This window comes from Myodes glareolus, chromosome 23 (genome assembly GCF_982192425.1).
Source record: "Myodes glareolus chromosome 23, mMyoGla1.1, whole genome shotgun sequence".
Taxonomy (NCBI): Eukaryota; Metazoa; Chordata; class Mammalia; order Rodentia; family Cricetidae; genus Myodes; species Myodes glareolus.
Window position 1 is genome coordinate 38961291 of NC_142048.1, and position 20590 is coordinate 38981880.

Consider the following 20590-nt stretch of genomic DNA (forward strand, 5'->3'; position numbering starts at 1 on the left):
GTGCTGGCTTCTATAAGAAAGGCGAAAGCAAGCCGGTAAGCAGCTCCCCTCCATGGCCTCCAGAACAGCTCCTGCCTCCAGGCTCCTGCCTTGTTTGAGTTGCTATCCTGGTTTTAGTAACGGACTACGGTGTGGAAGTGCAAGCCAAATGAATCTTTTTCCTCCCCAAGTTGCTTTAGGTCACGGTGTTTCATCAGAGCCACAGAAATCCTAACTGGAACAAGAGTTACACTCACTGTTACAGACCCACTGTGGAGGGTACAACTTAGGATAGCAGAGGGAAGAGGTGAGCAGGGTAAGAAGTGGAGTCGGGAGAGCCTGGGGCTTCATTTCCTTGGGGGTACCATTCTCCCTGCATGGCAGTGTGTTGCCAACTGGCAGTTCAGCAAATGTTACCAGAGGGGTTTTTATCCACTCTCCGGCTCTTCTACCCTCTCTGGAGTTTGTGGGGTGGAGCTGGAGCATCACCTGGACTCAGCACCCACGGGATGGTAAGTTCCAGAAGGTTGTGGAAGTCAACACCAGGAACCAAGACAAAGACCAAATATTTTTGTCTTACCATTTAGAAATGCCCCTAAATATAACATAGATCTCATTAGGCATCAGTTTAACTTGTCTAGGCTTAACAAGAATTATTATTAACAAAAACTTTGAAGGGTAATATTCAGAGGGAGAATGCTGGAAACGCTAAACTATCCTAACACTAATAAACACATCTATTCAACCCTAAATCTGAAAAATTGTGTTTGTTAAACTTGTATGGAGGAGCCAGAGAGGTAAGAAAGTGAACTGCCCTTCTAGAGGACCTGAATTCGGTTCCCAGGACCCATGTCTGACAGCTCACAGCCACCTCTAATTCCGACTCAGGAGGATCTGGTGTCTCTAGCCTCCAAGGGCGTCTGCACTCCTGTGCCCATTCCCTGTCTCCTCCATACACATAATTAAAACAATAAAAAATAGTCTCTGCCAGGTGTGATGGCGCACATCTTTAATCCCAGCATCGGGGAGGAAGAGGTAGGTCAGCCTGGGTTCCAGGATAGCCAGAGAAACCCTATCTTGAAAAATAAAACCAAAAAACTTTATGTGTGCATGAAGCTTACAACACATGGTAGATTGTTTATTATATAGTGACTCCTTCAATTCTTCCAATCAGATAAAGGCATCTTTCTATTTGTCTGTCTGTCTGTCTATCTATCTATCTATGTAGATATCTGTCTAGATATGTATTTATTTAGGTTTTTTAAGACAGGGTCTACTCTGTACTCTGCCCTGGAACTCACTCTGTAGACCAGGCTGACCTCAAACTCTTCTGCCTCCCGAGTACTGGGATTAAAGGCGTGCACCACCACCTGTATTTTGCAGATGTGGAAACAGAGCATCAAGAAGTTAGGTAGCTTCCCAGGGTCTGTTAGTAAGGAACATTTGTGCCCCACAGCTGACAACCTAAATCATCCTCTGTGTTGCCTCTGGAAGTCTCGTTCAGCCTTCTAAACTTCAGACTCTATGCAGTGAGCTCCCTAGATACTACGTAGGAAAAGGGGTTTGGACTGAACTTTTTCAGTCTATAAAGTTCTTCATCTGCATGAAAACAAAAATGGGGCAATTTTAAAAAGAAAAGTCTATTTCGTCTTTCTACTGAATTTGATAAGAATTAACCAAACAGGGGCCCTCATGCTTGAGGCTCCTTGTCAGTCTGCCCAGAACTCTAAGTGGGGCTTTCATCAATCATAAGTGGTGTTCTGCTTTCTAGTTCTTGGTTTTTGCTGATTACAGTAATATAATTTCATTTACAATGATTTAGGAGGTAGGAAACCCTTCTAATTTCCCAGCCCACCCTCAGACACCACCTCTACTCATCTTGAGGGCTCCTTCCTGGTGTACCATCCAAGTGTTAATAAACTGAGGAGCTCGGGGGTTTCCTCTGCAAGTGTTAGAGTCCCTACCGCGGACCATCTGTTTTATCCAGAGACACCAGCAGTGGAGTGTTGCTTCTTCCTGGTGCTCGTAGGTGCTTGAGAGTCCTTGTGGAGACTTTTGCCACCTGTGGTAATGACACTCAGAGTTTAATCGAACATAAACTAAGAGCAGGGTCTTTTCTGACTCCTCTAAAGTGAAAATATGTTTAAATATTTTAGAGTGTTAGCAGAGATCAGTCTCCTGTCCCTAAACACACTGTACAGGAGATACCAGCCACACTGTCCTGTGGGAAGTGCTGCCAGTCCCAGCAGAGACCTGACCGAGAATGGTTTGACCAGATCCTCATCCCTTCCGAAGCTTCCAACAGTCCTTACCGTCCTGTGATTTTGAACGACGTCAAGGTCCTGAAGCTAGATTTTCCTTTTCGCTTTTGTTTGTTTCTTGATTTCTATTTATTTTCTTTGGATTTGCTTCAAGACAGGATTTCCCCGTGGATGGCTTAAAAGTTGCAATTCTCCTGCCCTCTACTTCTGGCGTGCAAGGATTACAGGTGTGCACCGCCAGGCCTCACTTAGAGATTCCACCTGTGACGTCCACTCGGCTGCTCATCACTCCCCGTGTGGCTTAGACCTTTGAACTGCCTTTGCTCCCAAGGCCCTTTGCGTTATCACAGCTAGTGAGGTGCCTGCACTTTGGTGGGCTAATCACATCCCTCCCTGGATCCGTGCTTTCTGAAAGCTAATTATATTTGTTCCCAACCTTGTTTATGCAAGCTGTACTTTGAAATTACATAATTTAGTTCAATATCACCCAAACCAAACAATTTTGAATGTGAAAGAGAGCTGTAATCTTTATGAAAATAAATTGGATGTTTAGGAGTGGATAAAGACTTAACTAAAAAAAGAAAGAGCTGTTAGAATTACGTGCGGATAAAACAGTCCTGAAGGTTTGAGCAGAAGGAGGAAAACTAAATTCTACAAGAATTTTTCTCACACTTTCCAAGGGTTCTGAGTCCTCACAACAGTGAACCTTAGCTTGTCAATGCTGGTCTACCACAGTCTGGCCTTACACAGCCTCAGCTGGGAGCCTGCAGTCGAAGAAAAGGCTTGATGCCAAATGAGGGATGGAGGAACTGAATGGACTTACTTACATTTTTGATTTTGTATTAAAAATAAAATGTTGGTGAGCTACACTATAATTTTATTAATCCCCACTTTCAAAGCTGACGCTGACCAAATTCCGATTCTGACTACATGGGGAAGCCATGTTGACCAGCATGGGAGCACAGCTGTGACCTGCCCAGCCTTGGGCATGTCTTTATGCCTGTGTGTACATTCAGAAGATTATCCTCGGCTGGTTCCGGAGGAGCAAGGCTGTGTGTACCTTCAGAAGATTATCCTCTGCTGGTTCTGGAGGAGCAAGGCTGTAACCCCTCCTGCGGAGGCTGAGACAGGAAGATCCCAAGATTGAGGCCAGCCTAGGCTACACAGTTGGGGATAGAAATACAGAAAACACACAGATGCTTCCAGACCTGGCTGAGCCTAACCTTAAAGTCCAAAACACGTAAAAGCGATAATACATTTTCTCATTGTTTAAACTAGAATAAGAGGGGCTGCCTTTACCTGCAAAAGTTTTGGGTCCTAACTGTTAACAAAGTAATAAAAATTATTATTTGCTGTTTGACTTTGCTGGCCTAATAAGCGCACCCCGGCGTACACTTTCAGCTGCTGCCGAGGTGGTGAGCCGAGGATAGACCAGATGTGTGTATGCGAGGAAAGCAAGCTTTGTTTAACAGAAAATGGTGGAGGCTTTGAGATTTGGCAATAAAGACATGGACAAGCAGAGAGGACAAAAAAAAGGTTTAGGACACAATATGACTCAGGCATAGACTAGATATTAAAGTCGGATGAATTTGGTTTCTGAGCACAGCCTAGTCATGGCAGTGATGTCTTGGCAACATATCATAACGCATAGTGTCCCAGCACTAAACGCAACTATGAGCTCAGTTCATCACCTTATCAATCAGTCTATAGCAATTCTGAGAGGTAACGTTTCCTACTCTGGGCACTGTCAGAGAGGCAGGAAAACTAGGGGCGTACCCCTCCCACGTACGCTGCATACCCCTCCCACGTGTGCTTCGACGAGTGAACTCAGATTAAAGGAGGTGGGCAGAGTGGAGGCTCTAAGACTGGGTCTCTCCAGATAAACAACTATGAACCTGGTAAAAAGTCAGAATAAGCCTGGCGTGCTGGGATCCAGAGGAACACAGCACAACCAGGCAGGTGCTTTGCGAAGCTGGCCTCAATCATCTGAAGACAAAATTATAACAATTTAAGCTTTCTAATTGGTGCTTTTTTTATTGCTGAATTTACCATCAGTTCTATAAAGCGGACTGGGTATTACTGTGGGCTGTGGAGAAGACATTGGGTGTGTGAGGAGAACAGGCTAAAGAAAGCGGAAATGAAAAAGACGAAAACAAATTGGTCATTTCAATGTTAGTCCGAGTAATGGACAGGGAGGACGATGGATCACCGTCAGTTGCTTTGGTTTTTGTTGGTCTTGTTGTTTTGTTTGTTTGTTTGTTTTTGTTTGTTTGTGGTTTGTTTTAATGTACGGATTGAAACAGAGAGAACCTCAGCAACACGTCAGTTCAAGCTGGTTTGGTTAGGGACTGAAACTGGCTCAGTGATAGACTGCTTTCCTCATACATGCAGGGCCCTGCTGCGGGAGTAACTTCCGCTGCTTGAGCCAATAGTCGCTGAAGCACGAGCCCACTGTGCTGCAGGAGCGCCTTCCGCTCTGTCAGCCAATAGCCGCTGAAATACCAGCCCACTGGGGCGTGGTATATTTCTCTTTAAAAGAAGAGCAGCAAGGCTCGGCTTGGCCTCTTGGTTCCAGCGCTTGGTTCTGGCTCCTGCTCCAGCGACTAGGCTCCTTTCCTGACAATTTATGGGCATGTAAGTTTACCCCCCAAAATAAATGCCCCTTAAAACATAACTGGTGTGGGATTGATTCGCCATTAGGGCCCTAGGTCTGATCCCAACAGCATCAATTAGAAAAACAGGAAAGGCCAGGAGGTGGTGGCACACACCTTTAATCCCAGCACTCCTGGGGCAGGAAGCAGGCAGATCTGAGTTCGAGGCCAGCCTGGTCTACAGAGCGAGTTCCTGGATAGTCAGGGCTACACAGAGATACCCTCTCTCAAATCCCCACACACATAGGAAAAAAGGAGATAAAAGCTATTTTTGATCACAGTTGTGGCCCATCGTTCCTTGGCCCTGCTGCCCTCAGGTCTGTGACAAAACAGCATGGTAGAAGTGCCTAGCTGAAACAAACTATTCACAGGCTGGAGAGATGGCTCGAGGTTAAGAGTATGGACTTAAAAATTAAAAAGGCCAGGAGGGGGTGGCACGTACCTTTAATCCCAGCACGCCTGAGGCAGGAGGCAGGCAGAGGCACAGTTCTTCCAGAGGTCCTGAGTTCAGTTTCCAGCAACCACATGGTGGCTCACAACCATCCACAATGAGATCTGATTCTCTCTTCTGGTGCAGGCATGTGGGCAGAACACTGTACACAAAATAAATAAATCTTAAAAAAAAAAAATCTATTCCCCTCACGGGAACCTGGAAGGAGAGAGACAGAGAGAGGGAATATAATCTGAGTTTGGAAAGGAAAAGTTGTGTGTTAAATGCCTCCTTACTTTTTCTTGGGGGAAAATATCTGCATTTACCCTTCTAGTCATATCTTATAATGCCAACTACTCAGGAGGCTGAGGAAGGAGAATAGTGTTCAGGGTGGGTCTGGCCTACAAAGTAAGTAAGTGTGTTCAAGTCTAGCCTGGGCTGCTTAGTTAGACTCTGTCTCCAAACAAAAAGTAAAAAGTGGGCTGGGGATATTACTTACTCAGTGGTAACAGTGCCTACCTAGCATGTAAGAGGCCCTGGGTTCAGTTCTCAACACCACACATGAGGGGAGGGTGGTGTAAGGAAGGTGGCAGACAGGCAAGCGGATGGGCCTATCAGCCCTTGGTCCTAATCCACCCAAGGAGTGCATCTTTCCTAGATATATTTCTGACTTTACTCATATTCATCTCTGAAAATCTATCCCATGCCTATGGAATGTATATTTAGCCAGAAAAAAGCATTGATATTAATAGGTGTATAGTTACGAGTTGATCATGATAAATACAAAAGGGGAGAAAAGGATTTACTTGTAGATCCATGCCATCACAGTGAGACCCTCCAACTCCCTTCCTCATTCCCATATTCCAACATTCAAAATCTTCCAAAGAGATGGCTCAGTGGGTAAAGGGCTTGTTGGGCAGCTTTAGGGCCGGAGTTCAGATTCTCCAGCACCCATGGAAATGCCAGGGGATGTGGTGATTCGCCTAGAATCCCAGCACTCAGGAGGAAGCCGCCTAGCTAGGCCATCAAGCTCCGGGTGCAAGTGAGAGACAATGTCTCCATGAAGACATTGTATATCAACAAATATGGACCATGTGCACATGCACAATTAAAAAAATTTTCAGTGAGTCATAAAAAAATTATAGATGTGGTCAAAGCTACTTGTACTCACATGAGCTGGAACCGTAATATACATGGTTCTGCAGGTGATGTCACCATCGGTAGATGAACCCTTGGTGATCCTGCTACCAAACTCGGCCCATTTTGCCTGCTTCGTCTATGTCAATGATGAGAAGAGGTATGGGGAAAGAGAATGTGTCCGCTGGGCGCCCAAGAGTGGAGCTAGGAGAACATGTCTTAAGCCTGTCTCCTCAAAGATGGGTTTTGAGGGGTATGTATGAGCTGCAGCATTGGAAAGCAAGATGGGAGGGTTAGAAGTTACCAGTGTTTTGAGCTTGCGTGGTCACGCTTTCTCAGCTGCTACTGTCATGGAAAAAGTTGTTGTCTGTACTCTGGACATAGCTGAGTTTTGAAGTCGCTTCACATCAAGCAACTAAAAGTAAGTGACAAGGGTGAGCTATGGAGGCTCGGCGTGGGCTTTTCTGTGGTCTTAACCCTGTTCCACACGATTGCTCATTTCTCTAATGAAGTCAAATACTCAGCTCACACGTGGTAGTTTTTAGAAGTGCTTAGCCACGTGGGCGGCAAGATCATAAGTAGCTGACAGCATTCTGGAGTCTTCTGAGCTCAAGACGAGGGCTTTGCTTCTAAGGTCACGACCTTCATCAGTCAGCCCTGCACCCAATCTTTCAGTGAAGAAGCAGCAGATTCTTCATAAGACTTCTCCCCCCACCCTATTCCCTGGGAATGTCTCTAGTGTGAAATCAAAGCGATGTTCAGAAAAAAACAACACATAGAAATTTTTCTTAGCCCAACGCAGCAAAGAGGGGTGTTGGCTCATTGGTCCGGATGAGGAGAGCGGGCTAGAACATTCTGCTTGATTTACCTTCTCACCCACAAGGCATAGGACCCTAGAGGTCAAGACTATGGCTTCCATAGAGCCTTGAAGTATGAACCAGTAGTCAGTCAAATGGAGTCTGGATGTTTTGTTTATTTGTTTGTTTGTTTTTTGAGGCAAGGTTTCTCTGTGTAGCTTTGGAGTCTATTCTGAAATTCGCTCTATAGATCAGAGCTGGCCTTGAACTCACAGAAATCTACCCGCCTCTGCCTCCCGAGTGCTGGGATTAAAGGCATGCGCCATGACTGCCCGGCTGAATGTTTTAAGGTTAGTAAGTGGAGGTAGAATGGTCCCAGAGGTAACCAAGCCATGTATGACATGCCCCAGCGCCCCCATGTTAACACACTCCCTCTTGCCCTGCCTGTCCCCATTGCTCCCATGTAGTTGTTTCACTGGATTTTCCTTGCAGCTTTCCTCAGCCTGCCCAATCTCACACAGTGGCTTTCCCCAGCCTGCCCAATCACACACGGCTTTCCTCAGCCTAACCAACCACACAGCGGCTTTCCTCAGCCTGACCAATCACACAGCGGCTTTCCTCAATCTGACCAATAACATAGCGGCTTTCCTTAGCCTGACCAATCTCACACAGCAGCTTTCCTCAGCCTGCCCAATCACACAGTAACTTTCCTCAGTTTGACCAATCACACAGCAGCTTTCCCCAGTCTGCCCAATCACACAGCGGCTTTCCTCAGCCTGACCAATCACACAGTAGCTTCCACCAGCTTCTGCTCAACTCTCTCCTTCACTTTCTACCTCAAATCCCACCACTACCTCTCCTCAGCAGCTCCCTAAGTGTTTGTGTTCCTTGGCTTGCTGTCCTGGGGATTTGTTTGAATGTTCGTTTTTGGTTTTGTTTGTTTGTTTTGTAGCTTTGGAGTCTGTCCTGGAACTAGTTCTTGTAGACCAGGCTGGCCTCAAACTCACAGAGATACACCTGCCTCTGCCTCCCCAGTGCTAATGCTGGAATTAAAGGCGTACACCACCGCCTCCCAGCTGTCCTGGGGATTTTTTACCTCTGCCTCTGGCTGCAAATGCTCCAGCATGCTAACTTTTTGTAGTCCAGACCCCCTGCCTGGCTGTTTCCTGATTTCTGCCTGTTTACGAGTCTTCCCAATAGTTCGCCTCCATGTCCTGCTTATAATCTACATAGCCTGTTGTTGTATTTGAATGTCCTAGACATGCCCAATCTGGGGGTATCTAGACCGTGAGCCCCAGTCCCCACAGCAGACAGTGGTTGTCATAGATGTCTTATGGCAGTGCTCTGGGGGATGGGAGGGCGATGTCACATGCCTTCAATCCCAGCCCTGGGGAGGCAGAGACAGGCAGGTCTCTGAGTTCAAGGACAGCCCGGCAACAAAGAGAAACCCTGTCTCAAAACAAAAGCCAGTGTGTGGTGATGCACACCTTTAATCCCAGTACTCGGGAGGCAGAGGCAGGTGGATTGAGGCCAGCCTGGTCTACAAGAGCTAGTTCCAGGACAGGCTCCAAAGCTACAGAGAAACCGTTTCGAAAAACCAAAAGGAACAAAAATAGGAAAATGAAGCGGAACTCTCAACCTTATCACCAAGGCCTGTTTTGTTTTTGTTTGTTTGTTTGTTTTTGTTTTTTGTTTTTTGTTTTTTTGTATGCTACCCATCACTCTTCCATTTGTCTTCTGACAAATCTTTAGGCAACTGCATTTTCTTACCAGTCTAACATGATACTTGAAGGCAGTTTCTGAAAGCATGACTGTCTTTCGGGTAGACCAGAGCCCTGCATGATAGACCAACACTAGCAAACTTCTTTCACACTTCCTCCTCTCCTCTGGTACCCTCCCAGCTGCCCCCTGCATCTGAAATCTCTCTTGAAGATGTCCCCTTTCTGCTAATAATTATCCTCCGTGTTCATCACTTCTTTTGTTGTTGCTGCTGAGACAGGATACCTGAAAAACAGGCTAAGGGAGAAAGGGCTTGTTTTGGCTCATGGTTTCTGAGGCTTCAGTTCATGGGGAGCTGGACTCATTACTTTGGGCCTGAGATGAATTAGGATATCTTGTTGGAAGCTGCTGAGCTCACACTGGCCAAGAAGCTGAGAGCGAGTATACCCATGACTGTGGGCTCTCCCTTCTTATTCTTGCCCCAGCCCATCAGATGTTGCCAAACCTGAACTGGGCATGTTTCTCCCTTAGCCACACTCCCCAGACACACCCAAAAGTGTGCTTAACTAGTCAACTAATCTCTTCTCCATACAAAAAAAAAAAACACAAAAAAACAAAACTAAAATAACCATGCTATTCCCTGCTGTCTGTATGGTGCTGTGGGAACTCCTTCAGGCAAAGACTTTTGAGATGCTGGACCACTTTGGGCGTGGTCTTGGGTACTATAAAAACAGATGTAGAAGTGTATGCACCCTCTCTTGGCTGCTGGGTTCCATTCCTGTTCCCAGCTCGTGCTGAGGACTGTTGACCTGTGAGTCTACCCCTAAATAAAGAAATCTTTATTATTCTCCATCCTGAGCTAGTGTGGGACTACTTTATTGTAATCGGCTACATCTGGCACCCGCCCCAGTATAATCCCCTCCTACAATACTAAACGCGATGTGGTGGCGCACTCCTTTAATCCCAGTGCCAGAGGCAGATGCAGGCGGATCTCTGAGTTGGAGGCCAGCCTGGTCTACAGAGTGAGATCCAGGACAGCGTAGGATACACAGAGAAACCATTTCTCAGGAAAAAAGATAACAATAAACGTAGCATGCCTAAACACACCTGACCACATCCAGCCGCGGATTGGTAAAACTCAATCTGATGTGGGGTGCCGCGAGGCATTGTGGGCAATCTGCGCTCCACCTCTTGGCTCATTCTCCCCAAATGCGAGACTGCCTGCAAACCTAACGACATTTTCCCCAGCACACCTTCCCCAGACCCTCATCATTTTTATTTGTTTCCTCAGCCTGGAAACCCTTGGCTTTGCCTGCCCAAGCCCACTTGGCAGTGGGCTTTATACCCTTTATAATTCAGACCAGAAGCAGCTGCCCGTTCCCCGAGGGCAGAGCTCTCTGCCTGTACCACCCACCGGCGGTGAACTTGACCTCCAGGAGAGCACTGGGTGACTGTTTTACAACTGCGCCCCCTAGTGAGCTTTATTGATCAAGGGGGTGAGCTGCACGCCTGCTGGTTTTCTTCTCGTCTAAAGTGTAGAGGGCACAGGCATTTGCTCAGCAGTTTCATTACGCTTTACGACCCTCTCTCACCACATCAGACACCACATAAACCAGAATTGAATGCGACGGACGTTTATTGAAACGATGTCTGGAAACTTAGAGTCAGCTTGCAGGGGGGCAATTCTTATGACTGAGGTGACAGGAATCCCACTGTGGGGCCTGGCATGGGGAGATGGGGCAAGGATAGAAAGGGGGAGAAAGGGACTTACTTATTTTCATTAAGCAAGAAAATTCACCAATGCTATAAACGCTGCCACGGCTAGTTATGCCCAAAGTCCTCCTGCTGTCTGTCTGAGTGTGCGTTTGGAGTGGGCCATCGGGATGGACAGTGTAAACCACAGGGGACAGGAGGAGCCCACAGCACAGGACACCTGGGAGCAGAGCGCTGGGTGCATAGGATGCGGCCTATGTAGTTGCTATTTATTAATATAACCATTCCTACTGCTCTGAAGGTCTTCAGAGATGTGAAATAATGGCAAAGAGCCATTAGAACAGAGTGCTATTAAAATATTGGTGGGTTTGAGAAGCCAAAGAGATATTATGGAAAAACTCTCAGTGCGTGAGGAGAGAGAGAGAGACTTTTTTTTCATGATGGGGTCTCTCTGTGTAGCCCTGGCTGTCCTGGAACTCATTCTGTAGACCAGGCTGGCCTCCAGCTTAGAGGTTCATCTGCCTCTGTCTTCCAAGTGTAGGGAGTGCCACACAGAGAAATCCTGTCTGGGGGGTGGGGGCGCAGCCAGACTGGGATGGGGGATCTATGTCGGTGCCACAGTGTCTGCCTAGCGAGTTCAAGGCCCTGGGTTTGATCCCAAGCACCGTGGAAACAAAACAAAACACCTCCATCAAACCAACCAGATAACAGAGTAGAAAACGAACCCTATCCTGCCACACAAGCAAGGGGCGCTACTCTGGCAAAACAGGGCCGGCACAAGGAGGCATCTGGGCTCGGCCTCCAGTGTGAACAGGAGATGGAAGATGCCTTTTCACTAGCAGGGAGGGTCAGCTTTCAAACCCACACGGCAATAAGTTCCCACCCAGCTGGGGCAACCAGCACGAGAAATCCAGGCGACAAGGAGCCTGCAATGTGTGGCTCTGGCTCTTAGAGGATGTGTTCAGAGTCCAGCCCCTGAGAGGGAGGACCAGCAACAGCAAGAGGAGCAGCGAGAACCACTTGGACCAGGTACACTGCTGGATGCAAGGGTTAATGGAGACCGTGGTCAACAACCAACTGAATATTTCAAAATAGCTCCTACGAGAATTTTGACTATTCTAACACTTTTTTAAAAAAGTGTGTTGTGCATTTTATCTATGTATTTAAAAGTCCCAGTGTACCACCATAAACATATGTGATTATTATAAGTCGATTAAAATATATTTTAAATTAAAACAATAATTTAAAAATAATGTTATGTTAATTTTAAAAACACAGACATTTTATGTGCAATGATGAAGTCCCGGACTTTCCTCCAAGCTCTAGAATTCCTAGTCCCACCCTCTACAACTGGTAGCTGGGGGGATGGATATTGGAGGGGCCAGCTAGGGGGCCAAGGCTCCCTAAAACCCCCAGGAAAGAGACTTAATTACTTCCTGCCTGAGCACTGGTTTAAGAACCTGCAGGTTGTTGGAGGAGGTGGGGAACAAGGAGGTGAGGTCAGGAACATAGATGCACACCCCATATCCTACTCATCCTGGACCAGATGCTCAGCTGTCAGTGTTGGTCAGGGCTGGATGGTGTTGCTACGTAGAACATAGGATACATGCAGTCAGGCTGCAGATATTTCTATATATGTGCTTGCGTGGCTCGTCACCACCCCTAAAACACGTCACAAGCCCCGGCACACTGGTTCCTCTGACCAAGCCTGAGAAATGGGAAAGGAGCTGATTTTTATGCCCCTACAGGTAGGGAAGAATATCCAGGACCACAAAAGAAGATGCTCAAGACTGTTGTGCAATAACTGTATATAACCTACTCATATTGTCCTGCGTTCCTTAAGTCACCATAAGTTACCCATACCAAATAACTAACATAATGTGGAAATCTGTGTAAGTCATTGTCATTGTCATGCTGTATCGTAGAGGGGAACCAACAGAAGAGCTTCTGGCTTTGTTAAGTACAGACACAACTTATTTCCCAAATACTTTTGATCCACTGCTGACTGAATCTATAGATGTAGAACCCACTAATAAGAACTGCCAGCTATACTCTGAAAATCGCTAAGAGTAGATTTAAATGTGCTTACCGCACATTAAAAAAAAAAAAGCTCATTCGTTTGTGCGCTAATCAGCTTGGCATCATTATTTGGCAAAGTATGTGTGTACATATCAGAATTAGCACTTTGTTCATAGATACGCACAATTTCTACTCCGATTAAGACAGGATGAGGTCGAGCATTGGAGTCTCACAAATGAGATTAAAGCTCAAAGAGATCAGACCATTTGCCAAAGGACACAGAGCTGGCAGGTGGCCTGATCCCAGCATTCGCCAAAGTCTTTACGAGTGCCTCGTGTTTGTTGCCTTTGTTCCTTCCCTGCAGAACTAACTGTTCTTCTTCCTGGGGGGACCACCTCAATCCATCCTCCCTTTCCCTGGTGTTCTTCTTTGTCTCTAGGAAGATGCATGGTTCTTTTGAGCACTCTGGGGAGTGCAGACCTTTCTTAAAGATAAACAGACAAAAGGTGATCTGGATTGGGGACACCCAGACCTCCACATTCCACAGCTCCCTGAGCTTTGATGCCTAGTGCCAGTTCCATGCGTGTGTCCTCTGGTCTCCGGCCTCCTGAGTTCATTCTTGGGCTAGCCAGATACCTGGGAGGCTTTTCTCATGGTGCTTTCTGGTGCTAACTGCTGAACTCCTATGACAGAGAAAGGATGCGAAATAGGCAAACGTTACACCGGGACTTGTTGAGCATCGCTTAATGATCCAGTGATGTCCATAGCTGAAGGTATCAGCAGGTGGCCTAGGAGAAGCTACTGTGACAACTGGAGGGCTTAGGGAAGACATCACTGAACCCTTGAATCTAGAGGGATGAGTAGAAGTTTGTCAGTGGTAACTAAACATCTAATTTCTCTGGAAGCTGTCTTACTCTATTGTATGGACAAAAAAGAAAAAAGAAAAAGAAAAATGGAAAGAAAAGAATGGAAGAGAAAAGAAAAGGGAAGAAAGAGAAGAGAAGAGAAGAGAAGAGAAAAGAAAAGAAAAGAAAAGAAAAGAAAAGAAAAGAGAAGAGAAGAAACCCGAGGAGATGGCAAACACACTGGTACACCAGGGCCTTGAATTTTTCTGGAACCTACAAGCTTAGTTACAATGTAACATCTTCCAGAACAATTAGAAACACTTTCCCCAGAGACTGACTTTGGAGACTTATTAGATCTAAAATAAGACCTGATTATAAATAGCCTGCTTTAAAAAAAAAATCAATAAACTCTTAATCCCCACCTCCAGTGGGGGCAGGAAAGGGGAAGAGACCCTCTGAGTCTTCCCTAAAAAAGTCAGTATTTACACAAAGGTTTTGCAATGCCAGATTGCCAGCGCCAAGATGCCCTGGGCTCCCAGCAGCCGCCTGCACGCTCGGAGCCTTGCATGACTTATTTGGCGTTAGCTAATCTCGGCTCCAGGCTTGCTTACATTTTTGGGTTAGCCTTTTCGCCTGGAATGTGGCTCCGTGTTCTCATTAGAGCTGTCTACCCAGCCCCGGCCCGCACTCTTTGTTGCTCTTACTTACTGTACTGCCATTCGTAATCTTGTCTGCCCGAGCCCGAAGCCAGGCCCTGGTGTGTTCCCCATCAATCTGACACGTTCCCTTCCTGCGCCAGGCTGGATGGAGGTCGAGACTCCTTCTTTCCCCTGTCCCTGCAGCTATGCCCAATGGCAGCCTTTCTTGTGGTGTTTACAGGAATATTAAAATGGTGATGAGGACGATGATGATCCTGAGCATAGGCAGGATGGTGAAGCACTTCATCCTGACCATCGGCGTCCTAGAGATGCCAGTACGCTGGACTGTCCGCTGATACGGCCAATAACTTCGCGGTCACTCGGTGGTAAATCAGGGGCCCTATAGGCCCCTACCGTGGTGCTCTTGAACCCCTATTCTCCAGTAATGACTCTCTTTTCAGAAAATGACAATGTGCTTCCTCTTAAAATTCGTCACTTTTTAAAAAATTTTTCTAACTATAAAATATTTTGTTTTGCGTAGGAATCTATAGGTAAAGTTATCAGAAGGCACTCAGTTCTCTAGAGACAAACACTGATGGTATGTTACTTATTTAAGAATTTATTTCATATGTCATATTATTTCATTCATCACAAGAGAAATACAACCTTTGATATGAGGAGATGAAAAAACTTCTCTAGAGTAAGTTTCACCCCCAAATTTAAAGTTCCAGTCTATCTCTGAGAAAAACATCAGGCAAACTTAAAAGGAGGCGGAGGCTTACACTACCAGCATTAACAAAGTCATCAAGGTCAGCGGGGTGGTGGTCTCTCAGGCCTTTTAATCCCAGAGTTCAGGAGGCAGAGGCAGGTGGATCTCTGAGTTCTGAATCTAGCCGGGTCTACAGAACAAGTTCCAGGACAGCCAGGGCTACACAGAGAAACCCTGCCTTGAAAAACCAAAAGCCAAAATTCAAAACATCCATCAAGGTCATGAAAATCAAGGGAAGTCTGAGAAAATGCCTTAGAGGGTGTGCTCACTAAGCAAGCTATGCAGTCAGTGCTAAAGGCCAAATCTGAGGCTAGGAAACGTTAGATGAAGTTTGGAAAATCCTCACAAGAAGCAGGGCAGAGTGCACACACCTGTAGCTCCAGCACTCAGGAAGCAGAGGCAGGACTGCAAATCTAAGACCAGCCTGGGCTACACGCTAAGACCCAGTCTCAAAAAAACAAGAAGGACTTGGGATACGTATATGTATATGAGGCCCTGGACTACATTCCCAGCACTGCAAAGAAAAATATACATTCAACCAGTAAACATTCCAATCCCACTATGAAAGTATGCACATATGTCAATACTAGTAAGCCAGTATTGATTCATTAGTTGTGCTAAACAAAGATTTTTGCACTCGCGCAAACGGAATATTAGGTTTGGAAGCTCTCTAAATTATTGCAGCATTTCTGTAAACCAAATTGTAAAAATTTGTTTCTTTTAAGATTTATTTATTTATTATGTATACAGTGCTCTGTCTAGACGAATGTCTGCACACCAGAAGAGGGCACCAGATCTCATTATGGATGGTTGTGAACCACCATGTGGATGCTGGGAATTGAACTCAGGACTTCTGGAAGAGCAACCAATGCTCTTAACCTCTGAGCCATTTCTCCAACCCCTAAAAGTTTATTTCTTAAAAGCATGACATTGTCAGTGGGAGGGGAAAATGCAGGCAATCCAGAAGAATGTAGAACCGGAGGTGGCAGGTTCTCTGCTTCCTTCCCCGCCCCACAGGCCTTGTTTCCAGGGACTACCTGAGCTCGTGTTGCAAACACAACTTTCCATCTTGGCTTTTTTTGTTTATTCATCCGTTTGTCTAATGTTCCAACACATGCCCTTTCTGGTGCTCTTAAAAATTCTTCCTAAAGGCCATTTTATAAATTGAGTATTGTTCATCGCACTGTTTGCTTGCCAAAATAAACTGTGAGCCACGCCTATGTTTCTGAGAGTTTTGTTCTAATTATCTGCATTTTAGAATGCTTCCTTCTGCAGAGAAGCATTCCCGCTTTCTCTGGGCAACAGGGAAGTCGGCAGAATCTTCAGCGGTGACCTCTGTGGTCACTACAAAACTTGTTTCATCAAATGTAATTCCAGAGTTTGAGTTTAAAGGTTTCCTTGTCTCTGTTCCTCATGACAAAGACACTTATCACCCAGTCGGACTGACCTAGATACTGGCATGACTGTTGGCCAAAACCAGGGATCTCTGAATGTTGATGCAGGTTGAGTTATGTTTTCTACAAACATGTCCTCCTGGAACCTCACTCCTGTGGAAGGTCCTTGGACTCATGTGACCTTCTTCCAAAACAGGGTCTCTGTGGATGTAATTTGGCAATCAGACTGCATTAGGGTGAACCCTAAATCCAGTGACTGATATCTTTATGGTGAGTTTATTTGCTGTTCTGCAGTGTCCCCAAAGGCAGGGGGCCTCCTAGTCACTGGGGTCATGGTTTTGAAGGGAACAATGGGACCTTGTCCCTGACTTTTTTGAGTCCTAGTCATAAGGCAAATTATTTTGCTCCACTATGTACCCAAGTCAAGAAGTCCTTATTCAGAACAAATACAAAAGCAATGGAACCAATCAACCATGGACAGACTGTTTCAGAACTATGACCCCAAATAAGCCTCTCCCACTTATAAGTTGTTTATCATGGATTGTTTGTAAGGGGAGTTTTGCATTGGGATGACCAGTCAGCTCTATCCTGCCAGCCACTCCCAACTAACCACACAGAGACTTAATACTAATTATAAATGTTCAGCCAATAGCTTAGGCTTGTTACTTACTAGCTCTTACAACTTAAATTAATCCATATTTCTACTTCTGTTGCTTGGTACCTTATCTTAGTACAGTATGTTTATATCTTGCTTCCTCTTCCTCTTAAGACTCCTGAGACTCCACCCTTCTTCTTGCCAGCATCCTCCTACTCTGGCTCTCCTGCCCAATCTCTTCCTGGTCAGATGTAGGCCAGTCAGCTCTTTATTAATTAATGAGAGTGATACATATTTAAAGTGTACAAAGATTATTCCAAAGCAAATGGTTTTTGTTTCTGGTTTATTTATTTATTTTATTTTGTTTTGTTTTCAGTTACAGAGAGATGACTCACACCCTGAGAAGGCGCAGGGACATGCACAGAACCCAGTGTGAAGGTAGAAGCAGGGACTGGAACTATAGATCTACAGGACACAGAATACAGGGACTGTCATCCTCCCCCAGCACCAGGGAAGAACAAGGAACAGAGTCCCCCTCTGAACCCTACAAAGCAGCTGGCCTGCCGACATGTTCCTGTTCCACATCCAGGCTCAGAACTGTGAGCTGGGAATTTTCTGTTGTTTTAAGCCACCCAGCTTGTGCTGTTTTATTACAACATCCCTGGGAAATTAAATGCAATGGGCTGTGGCCTCAGATGACTCCTGTTCAAGCCGAGCCCTGGGAGAAGGGAAAAGGGAAAAAGGAAAAAGCTGCCGGTCTGCTGGCTGGAATGCTACCGCCCACGCTAAGACCAGCTACAGGTGTTTGATGTCCGTTCCCTGCTCGGCCCGCCTCCTGAAGGCCATTTCTTCTGGTTGGCCAGAGGGTCACAAGGATCACTTCCTTCCCTTTCAGGCCTGTCCATGCTATTTCTGAGTTGTCGCTCACCAGGATATGTCTTTAATACACAAAATCTCTGTGTTGAGAAGACACTGGTTTCAAAACTTTGGCTATGACAGGATGAATGACATCATCATTTTATTCACTTGCAGGTCATTTGTAATGAATTTTTTCTGGGCGCACACCCATACCCAGCTTTCACAATTACTGCTGTGTACTTTTCTTTTCAATTTTTCTGGTGTGAGCATGTATTTATTTTATGATAAACACATTGCTATAAAAGCTTCTTTAAAGGAGGATCCCATATACGCTCACGCATGTGCACACACCTACACCCACACCCTGCCTGGTGACAGATTCCCTCGGAAGAGAGAAAAGTGTGGCTAATAAAGAGAATGAGATGTTAGAAATAGCTTTTGAAGGGCATGATGGTACACATACTTAATCCCGGCACTTAGGGAGCCGAGGCAGCAGGATCTCTGTGAGTTTGATGTCACCTGGTTTATATAGGTGAGCCAGAGCTCCATAGTGAGATCTTGTCTCAAAGAAAAAAAGAAAGAAAGAAAAGAAGAGAAAAAAGGGAGAGAGAGAGCCAGGTGTAGTGGTGCCTGCCTTTAATCCCAGCACGTGGAAAGTGAAGGCCAAAGGCAAGTAGATCTCTGTGAGTTCAAGGCCAGCCTGGTCTACAGAGTGAGTTCCAGGACAGGCAGAACTACATAGTGAGACCCTGCCTCAGAGAGAGAGAGAGAGAGAGAGAGAGAGAGAGAGAGAGAGAGAGAGAGGAAAGAAAGAGTGAGAGAGAGAAAAAGAAAGAACGAAAGAAAGAAAAGTAGCTCAGAGTATGTGTCCCGGGGACCTCTCAGGTCTAAGGCACAGCTATTTCTAAGGGGCTGTTCAAAATGCACCATAGAGTTTGAAGGTAAGCATGTCACGGAATACATTCCCTTTGTGGAATAGAGAGTAGAGTCCTAATGAGGTTTAATGATTTTTATTACAGCTCTAGAGTTTGGCTGGGCAGCGGTGGCACATGCCTTTAATCCTAGCATTCCAGAGGCAGAAGCAGGTGGATCTCTGTGAGTTCGAGGCCAGCCTGGTCTATAGAGCGAGTATCAGGACAGGCACTAAAGTTACAGAGAAACTCTGTCTCAGAAAACAAACAACAACCAAACAAACAAAAAACAAAATAAAAAATAAATAAAACCTCTAGAGTCTGGATAGCAAAAGGAACCATTTCTCAGACTTTCTTTGGGCTTCCGTAAATTTGAAGTAAAGTTGTCGGCAGAGAGAAGCATCTGTGGCTCACCATACAAAGGCAGACCGCATCTGCAGGATGGCATCTTCAGTGCCATCTGACGTCACTAATCTAATAGCATAACCTCAAAACTTCCAGCCTCACACAGCAGTATTCCTAGGAATCTGAGTTTCTCTGGGCAGAGGACGCATGAGGACTAGGTTAATAAAATGATTCCGACTTGAGGCTGTGTGTGACGCGTCTACCAGGTCTGGAGGATCTGCTCCCAAGATGGCTCATCTGCATGGCTGGCAGGCAATGCTGGCTGTTGGCAGGAAGGCATCTGCACAGGAAGGCACCTCCACAGAAGGCACCAGATCTCATTAAAGATAGTTGTGAGCCACCATGTGGGTGCTGGGAATTGAACTCAGGACCTCTGGAAGAACAGCCAGTGCTCTTAACCTCTTGAGTCATCTCTCCAGCCCCCAAAGAAGAATTTAAGGAGCGTTCCAAGAGCACAAGTAGTTCCTTGATTATATCTAGAAATTATTCACCTTCTGCCACAACTTTGGCTTCTATTCTTTTGGTATCCCTTTATACTGAGTCACTTGAAACGTGCAGATACCAAGAGATACGTCATCCCTAAATACTTCAGCATGGGCTCCTAAGAAGAAGGACATGATGTGACCACCATGGCATTATAATGCTCAGAAGATATTTGGCATCTGTGCAGCTATACTGATAGGGAGCCCGCGTTCATGTTCCCCTGTGACAGTCTCTCCATGAAGGCAAGTGCACATCCTAGGAACGTGGTGGGGTCTGAGGATATAGGTTCAGTTGCTCTGACCTTGGCACTTCCTCGTCCTGCTCGCTTTCATACACACCCCTTCCTCTCCTCGCTGGGCATCATTGCTTCCCACATCTAGAACCCTGGCATCATGGGTAGTTGACAACAGTAGCTTTTGCTCCCTTCTCCAGGTGCCAGAGCCAAATAAAGAGAAAATATCAGGTGTTCAGTGTGCAAAGAGAGAGGAAGCCACAATGGCTGGATTGGGGTGAGCCCATCTACCACCATTCACCCTTTGTAAAACCCCACAAGGTTGTTACAAGCCCTCCATCTCCAGGCATGAACCCTTTTGAATAGCTCAGGCTAGACTTGAACTATGTAGCCCAGCCTGTCTTCAAAGCTACCTCTTCCTGCCTCAGCCTTATGAGCCCTGGGCTACATGGTTCAAGTCTAGCCTGAGCTACCTCATGAAACCTTGTATCTAAATCAATCAATCAACCAAATAAATAAATAACCAGGCCCCATTGTCCTAGTTAGGGCTTCTAAATCTGTGATGAAACACCGTGACCAAAAAGCTAGTTTGTAACATGAGGGGGCCAGCTTGTTAGGGTATCTGTCCCGCCCAGTACCCCATAGCCGGCAAGCCACAAGAAAATCACACTCAAGACTCCATAAGATTATAAACTGATTGGCCCATTAGGTCAGGCTACTTATTAGCTCTTATAACTTTTGTTACCCCATTATT